The following is an 8,497-nucleotide window of genomic DNA, read 5'->3' on the forward strand; positions in this document are numbered from 1 at the left end:
GAGGAAGCAAAGCCACTAGTTGCTGCTGTTACGAACGTAATCACTAGCTTGGTAAACTAAACAGAAATGTGTCGTTGGTTAGCAACGAGGTTAAACATTTTAAAAGTGAAACTTACCGGGAACAGTAACGTTAGTAAAACTCCGCAGCGGCGTATTTTCCCCCGTTGCCTCGAGCGTTAACCCCGCCCCCAGCCCCTAACGTAAGCCGGGCCCAGTTCCAGCCCAGCAAGGAGTTGGGGCCGCTCGGGAACCAGTTTTCCAGGCCGAGAGCCGGCTCTTTGTCTGTGGAAACAGGAAGAACTGGTTCGCGATTGGGCACCGGCTCCGAACCGGCCCTCAAAATGCCTCGGTGGAAAAGGGGTAACAGAATCCCGGGATCCATTCATCAGAGGTGCTGCTCCAACCCTAGCAAAGGGGAGGAAATGGAAGCATAAATGTACAATACATTCAGCTGCTTGTCTGTCTCTTATTCTACAGTGGCTTTTTCAAATGTTCTTCCTATCCTCCATCCGTCAGCTTGCATGTCTAATCACTGCCCATGAAGATTGGCTCACTAAATGGCAAATGCTCAAGAGCTTGCATCTGCTACCTGTTTGTACCAATTAACAGACCTGTGATACTGCACTGACAACAGATTCCACAATTAGCCACTCATTTGAATAGCTGCCTGCTTAGCGAGAGGACTCTTGCTGAATCATCTCCAACTGTGCGGACCAGCTTTCATGTAGTTGCCTTTTTTCTTGTTGCCTCTGAAATGAGGGAAGGCCAGAAAGCCCAATGTGTTGAACAAACAGTTGTTTCACCAGCTCGCTAAATTAGCCTCAAGGCTCACTGTTGCAGCTTGCGAACCTGGAGGCAGAGCTACTGGAGCTACTGGAGCTACTGGAGCTCTAGATCAGTGTCTTGACCAGTATTGTAGCTCTTGATCAGTGCCATTACTTATTATCCCAAGTTCTTGCTGCTTGGCTTTATCTCATGCTCACTGTACTGAAGATAAAAGAACAAGAGCAAGTCTTCTAAAGCATTTTCTCTTTCTGACACATTTCCTACTGAGACTTTTATGGTTTTTCATATACAGTGGATTTGGAGAAAATAAACATTTTTTTTCCAGTTACAGACTAGTTGATTGGTTGCAGTGAGCAGGTAGCTCTGGCTGGCATGACAAAATTCAATTAATAAGGATTGAAAGCCAAGTGGTCATGAGTAGACTGGATTTTCTAGAAAATAGAAATAGAAATTAATTCTTTGAAACTGCAGGAAATGCCTGGCCGCTGGCTCCACTGCCACAGTAGTGATATTTCATACTTTAATATAATATATATTATAATAATATAATATTTAGGCATCTAATATGTCGATATTAGATTGTAATTGATTAAAATGTCTCAAATGTCTACGCAATGTGCCTTTACAGAGAGAGTGCTCCATTCCATACTTAAGAACGGTACACTTCCTCGGCCCCGGCACACTTGGAAGAGGTGGATTTGAGTACGGTATGATTCATGCATGAGTACATGCATGAGTACATGCACGGGTATGAAATGTTGTCATGACGTATACTTTAATCGATAGGCAATCCATCTCATTATCTCTCAGTGTTCTACTCGGATCCATGTCAGAATTCTTGTTGAATTTTCATACTGAATTGCACTTGCACATTTGATTCAAATCTGTTCAAAAAGGTACTTTGGCCTAAATGTTCTGTTATTCTTTCAGTTTTGTTACCTTGTAGGGCTATATTTTTTTAAATAGGGAAATAAGTTGGGTTGTACTGTTCAGTAACTTGCAAAATAGTCTTAAAAACCAACATGAAAAGGAGTTGTGATAAGATCGTGGATCGTGATCCTGCCTGAAAAAATTGTGATATATTTGTGCCATATCACCCACCCCTTGGGCATTTATTGATTTATTTTATTTTTAGACATTTAGTTAACAATAACAATGTCTATGTTTTTGAAAATTTCCGTCTAAATAAATAAATGTGTTTTAGTTCAAAGTAACAGTGTTAACAGTGTTGACATAAAGTATGAACCATGGTGGGTGACGAGTAACAACAAAGTGACAGCACTGTTACTAGGAGCTTGGTGCTAATCTTGGAAGAGGAAAAAACGGAATTCTCTGAATATTTAAGTATTAAAAGAGGCTTACTGATGTGGTTATGCCCTAGTTCTCATCAACACTTTGTCAGTGTGTGAATGTAAGATTTGTGTCCGTGTAATTGTGTGCACATGTGTGTGAGGGTGGTACAGTGTGTGTTTGTGTTTGTGCATGTCTAAGCCTCAGACCACGCATGCACCCACAAGCTGCTGTATGTGTGCACATTTACTGTAATCCTGCCTGTGTGTGTGGATCAAAACCACATGTGTCATTTCTGCACAAAGAGTATGATCAATGCAACGTCCCCCAGCAGCCAATGAGGAGGCAGCCCTTGTTACTGGGCAGTTATGTGTTTATTTTCCCCGCTGTTCTTTCGCGAGGTCGATGTCATGCGTCAAGCCTCATAGACTCACAGATCAGCATGAGTCTTTACGACACACCAGGGTCCTGCGCTTGTGATGAACAGCAGCGCTCTCACTGTTTTTTTTTTTTTAGGTCAACCAGTATTGAGCTACAGGTGCAGCCCAGCTCCCAACACATGTACTGTGGGGCACAGCTTTTAGCAAAGGTCATGTAGCAAACTCTTTTCACAAAAGGGTTAGTGAAGGGAAATCTGCATTTATTTCTTTTTGGACAGTAATCTGCATGTTGAATTCCCCCCATTTCATTGTAAACAAGTAAACTAACAACTTTACCTGTGGAATACAGGTTCTTCACCTTTGTGTCCTGGCATTATGTCAAATATCATTATATGTATTTGAAGAACAAAATATGTGCTGAAATGTGTTATTACTAAGTTTTTCCTCAATATGAATGAATCACATGATTATCACTGCAGATATATCACTTTATCCATATTTGTTTTTATAGACATATTTTCATATTTCTTACTCCTTATATAAATAAATATTGGCTATATTACACTTGTACATTACAAATAATGGAAGAACTGTTATTTATTTTGCTTAAAGGTCCAGTGAGTGGCATTTTAGTGATCTATTCATTGAAATGTGATAAAATATTCATAACAATGTTTTCATTAGTGTATTATCAGCTGAAACTTATAAAATAGTGTTATTGTTAGCTTAGCCCTTAGCCCTTCATATCTACACAGGGAGCAGGTACTCTTGACAGAGTCCACAATGTTGCACCACCTGTTCCTACAGTAGCCTGGAACAGACAAACCAAACATTGGCTCTAGGGGGAGACTTTCTCATTTTTACGTTACGTGAAGTTCATCAGATTTCTCCAACACGCTTGTTAAACTGCACTAACGTGAGTGGAGTGCAAACCCATGGTCCTGCCAGCCACTGTGACCTCTGTTGCTCCTAAAGTAGTGTTATTATGGTAAGATGGCCTCAGAGCTATCGCTGTTGCCACAGTTTTGCACTTGGCAGTTCACGTAACACAGAAGGAGGAGATGACCACAGAAAGGCAGGACTGAGGGGACATTCACTTTGGTGCAATCTTCACCACTAGATGCCACTAAATCCTCAGTGTCCCCTGGTTTAAAGTATAGCCTAGATCATTAGCACACACATTCTTTGTAGCTCCTTGGTCCAAAGCTTGTTTTACTCCTTTATTGCTGCTAGGTGGTTTAATCTATAATTGTGCTTTATATAATATTACGACTACTGTTAATACTACTACTACTACTACTACTGTTAATACTACCAGTACCGTTGTTACTACTACTGTTAATATTACTACCACTGTTAATACTACTACCACTGTTACTACTACTACTCATACTACTGATAATACGACTACTAATACTACTGATATTTCTACTTCTACTGTTAATACCACTACTACTACTACCGACACCAAATGCAGATGGAACCCAAGATCCTGGTTTGCTCGACATTTCTGCCTAAAAGTCTGTTACGGCCATTTTTCTCCCCACCAAGTGACGCTGTAACTCTTGCTCCTGGTGACTTTGAAAATCATGAGCGTGTTCTCGTCCTGTTCTATGTGGAAATTGTCCTGAGATAACTTTTGTTGTGATATGACTATAAATAAAATTGAATTGAATTTACTTAATTATTTAAATGTTCAGATTGTCAGATATGACAACTTATTTTATGTAGTGATTAATTGTCTTTCACAAGAAAAAATTGTAGTTAAATATGGTACTACTGCAAAACTGAACTTCAGAAATGATCGACTGTGAAGAAGATACTAACAAAAATCAGGTTGATTTCCACAATCTTGATATATCAGGAATTATATTGTGTTCCACCAGCAATGCCGCCTCTGTCCACATGGTGGCATCACTCCTCATTGACTTCAGCTCCACTGATGTGCTGAATGGAAATAATTCCTCTCTACTAGAAGCGTAAATCTCTTTACCCCATATGTCAAAACAAAAAACATCTGTCTGAAGCTGTGAGGAACAACAGTAGGATTTACAGATAAGCCAGCTAGTTACTAATAACCTGATCTGCTTGCACAATGAAGCCATGTCCAGCCTCTTTACTGAAGAAATATACATGTATTTTGCATAGTCAGAGCATCAGCCTTATTCTGGGTACTGTTGTTGAGGTGAATTGGTCCTGTGAGACACTCAAATAGCCTTGAGAGTGTCTCACTTATTTTAAAGGATGCTGTCTTTGCAGAGATAAATGTTTATGTCCCAAGTGTTCTCTTTTGGTTGGTCAGTGTAGGATTTTTGTTGACAATTTTGTATTTAGGTCAGTGTGGCCCCCTCGGGGTCTGACAAACCACTTTCTCCCTGACTTCCCATGATTGACACTTTCCCTTATAGCAAATGAAGTCCTGCTCCTCCGGTTTTAAATTCTTGATGAGTAACACGTTATAAAATACAACATTAAATGCTGCTCTTTGTGTACTCTCATTTAGATATTCCTGAATAACATTTTGTTATTCCCTGGATACCATTAGTAAGATTAATATTAATAATGACAATGACATTATGATTTTATAACAATCTGTCTGTCTGCCTGCGTATTGATACTATCTCTTTATTCCCTGAATGTTGACCCCATCATATACTACAAACAGATATACAGTATGTCCCCCTGGGTTGGAGGATGTTATGCAGCAGCAGCATGTGACGCAGCCAGCAGCGCTGCTACCTGTTGTCCCCTGTGCTGCCTCTAGTCCTCACCATTTCTAGACGGTGTGGTCATAATCAGTAGCCTGGCAAAAACCAGAATTACCAGGACATCCTTTAAGAACATAATGCCTGTCTTAGACACTGGGCATCTGTTGGCATTTCCTTGCGATATGCTGGATGCAGGGGGGTGAGGTGAGAAGGAGGAGGGAGCTTCAGGCTGGGATTAAGGGGGAGCTGTGAAGGGGGTGAAGGGAAGAAGATGACCACATGCTCCATCCATAAAGCGCTTTTCTTCTGTGCTGGCCCCATGCCCTGGACAGCCAGTCCAGGTCAAACCCAGAGCCCCCACTGGGCGAGGCCCCATGCTGCAGTCAACACTCTTTGTGATGTGGAGGTCTGCTTAGTCCTTGTCTCCAGTCTGATCATTCTTTTTTTTATTCATTGTCTTGAATTTGAAATCGTGAAGATAGAAGATTAACCCAAAAGCAACACACAACCAGGACTTCTACAATAGCACCAATAATAACATTAAACTATGAAATTATATATAACTTTTAGCACCAGCATGCAGAAAATTCAGGGTTTTTGAATGATTAGTGAAAATCAAAAATTAAAAATGAAATCAGTCCAGTCATCTGTTTGTTGAAACAGACTCTGTGTCCTTAGGAGCTAGTGCACATTATGGACAACAACACAAACGTGAAACATGGGGTCAAAAACAATATGCAGTCAATGTTCGCTCATACTGGACTGCATTTTTACACATGTATAAGTGTTTTTTCTTACTTAATTCCCATTCTTTTCCTTTCCTTTCGTGTCACTCGTGAATTCAGCTTAGACTGCAGTGTTTGACTCCGCCCCCTTTTAGTGAAACTGCACTGTGTTTTCGGCAAGGTGACTTCCAACTCCTGACAGGCTCTCTGTCGAGTAAACGTTGAAGATGCCCCGGGGCAGGGTGCCAGCACTGAGGCCAGATGGGAGCCACATTCTCTACCTGCCACCCCCCTCCTACCAGTGCCAGTCCCCTGACACCCCCTCCTGCCATCTGTGCTGACCTGCCCCTCGCTGTCAACAGTTCAAGAGCGGGTTGCGGCGTTCCTCCTATGCGTGCCAGCCGACAACACAGCTGTGCAGATGTTGTCAGGGCAAAAAGATGGTGACGGCGGTGACAGCAAGGCTAACATCATCCATTCCCTGTGGGAACAACAGAGCAGCACTTTGCAAGAAAACCAGTCGCTGTGATACTATGTCGATGATCTGACAGACATGGTGCTTAACATCCTGCGTGGAATCAGCAGTGCTGCTTCTGGCTGGTAATGGCCCTGGGAACACTGCACAGGCGACACAGTGCCACCACTGGGTAATACTTTGTCAGTTCCATAAATATGATCTGGGGATTAAACCCAGATTAAGACACTGTAAACTAAACAGATTTACATCAACTAAGGAGATCAGAGTGATACTGAAAACACCCTGATCATAGGTCACACAATACATAATTCAAACATAATTAGTTTCATGAAGCTGCATCATGTTTCTCTTTCATATTAAGTGGCAAGATAAAGTGATAAAAATAGATAAAATAAATGTGAAGCTGCTGTTTTCCTGTGTGGCTTGTGACTGCTGATATTCCTGTCACTGGATGCTCATCCCCACCTCACCCCGATCTCACCCCCACCTCATCCAATCTCATCCCCACCTCAGCCCCACCTCACCCCAATCTTATCCCCACCTCACCCCAATCTCACCCCCACCTCACCCCGATCTCACCCCCACCTCATCCAATCTCATCCCCACCTCAGCCCCACCTCACCCCAATCTCATCCCCACCTCTCCCCAATCTCGACCCCACCTCACCCCAATCTCAACCCCACCTCATCCAATCTCATCCCCACCTCAGCCCCACCTCACCCCAATCTCATCCCCACCTCACCCCAATATCACCCCCACCTCATCCAATTTCATCCCCACCTCAGCCCAATCTCATCCCCACCTCACCCCCACCTCATCCAATCTCAGCCCCACCTCACCCCAATCTCATCCCCGCCTCAGCCCTACCTGACTCCAATCTCATCTTCACCTCAGCCCTACATGACGCCAATCTCATCTTCACCTCAGCCCTACCTGACGCCAATCTCATCTTCACCTCAGCCCTACCTCACCCCACTTTAACCCCACCTCACCCCAATCTCATCTTCACCTCAGTCCTACCTCACCCCACTTTAACCCCACCTCACCCCAATCTCAGGCCCACCTCACCTCAATCTCATCCCCACCTCACCTCAGTCTCAGCCCTACCTCACCCCAATCTCACCCCCACCTCAACCCAATCTCAGCCCTACCTCACCCCCACTTAACCCCAATCTCATCCCCACCTCCCACCTACCTCACCCCAATCACACCCCTACTCATCACAACCTCACCCCTACCTCACCCCTACCTCACCCCAAACTCGCCACACATCAACCCCACATCAACCCAATCTCACCCCACATCACCACACTTCACCCCAATCTCACCCCACATCACCCCACCTAACCCCACCGCCACATCACCCAACCTCACCCTCCCCACATCCCCTCCACCCCACACCCACCTCATTCTCTGCATGCTGCTTGATGCAGTCCGGTGCATGTGTCAGGTATAGCCCTTCATTACCACCCTGCTGCTCTCTCTCTCTCTCTCTCTCTCTCTCTCTCTCTCTCACTCTCTCTCTCATGAACACACACACACAGTAATGTGTCATCTAAATTCTCTCTCTCTCTCTCTCTCTCTCTCTCTCTCTCTCTCTCTCTCTCTCTATATATATATATATATATATATATACTGTATATATTTGTGTGTGTGTGAGAGAGAGAGAGAGAGAGAGAGAGAGAGAGAGAGAGAGAGAGAGAGCTCTTTCTCTGGACACACTTGCCAAGCAGGGTGAGAGCAGAAGGGAAAATGAATAAAAGGAATTCATACATTTTTATGACCGCACCGATAAGGTCAGTCATGTGCATGGTTACTAAGCAACACTGCCACCCGATGTTGGACAGTTATGGACCAGAAGAGTCCAACTCAGATGTGTTTTCTATCGCTCTGTGATAGTCAGCCAGGCTCCTGCTTCCCCGATACCTCTGGTCAGTGTATCACAGTCTCAAAAATGTATATATTAAAAAGTTCATCAAGCATCGACTTACATGATATTAATAACAAATCATTTTAAATGTAATTATATAAGTTACTGCCAATGGTGTTTTTTGAAGTAGCCTGTCCAATGAGGGTAACAGCTATGTCATCAGCTCATACATCATCAGTAGGTAGCTTCCTGTTAAGGGT

This window comes from Eutrigla gurnardus (assembly GCF_963514095.1).
Source record: "Eutrigla gurnardus genome assembly, chromosome: 15".
Taxonomy (NCBI): domain Eukaryota; kingdom Metazoa; phylum Chordata; class Actinopteri; order Perciformes; family Triglidae; genus Eutrigla; species Eutrigla gurnardus.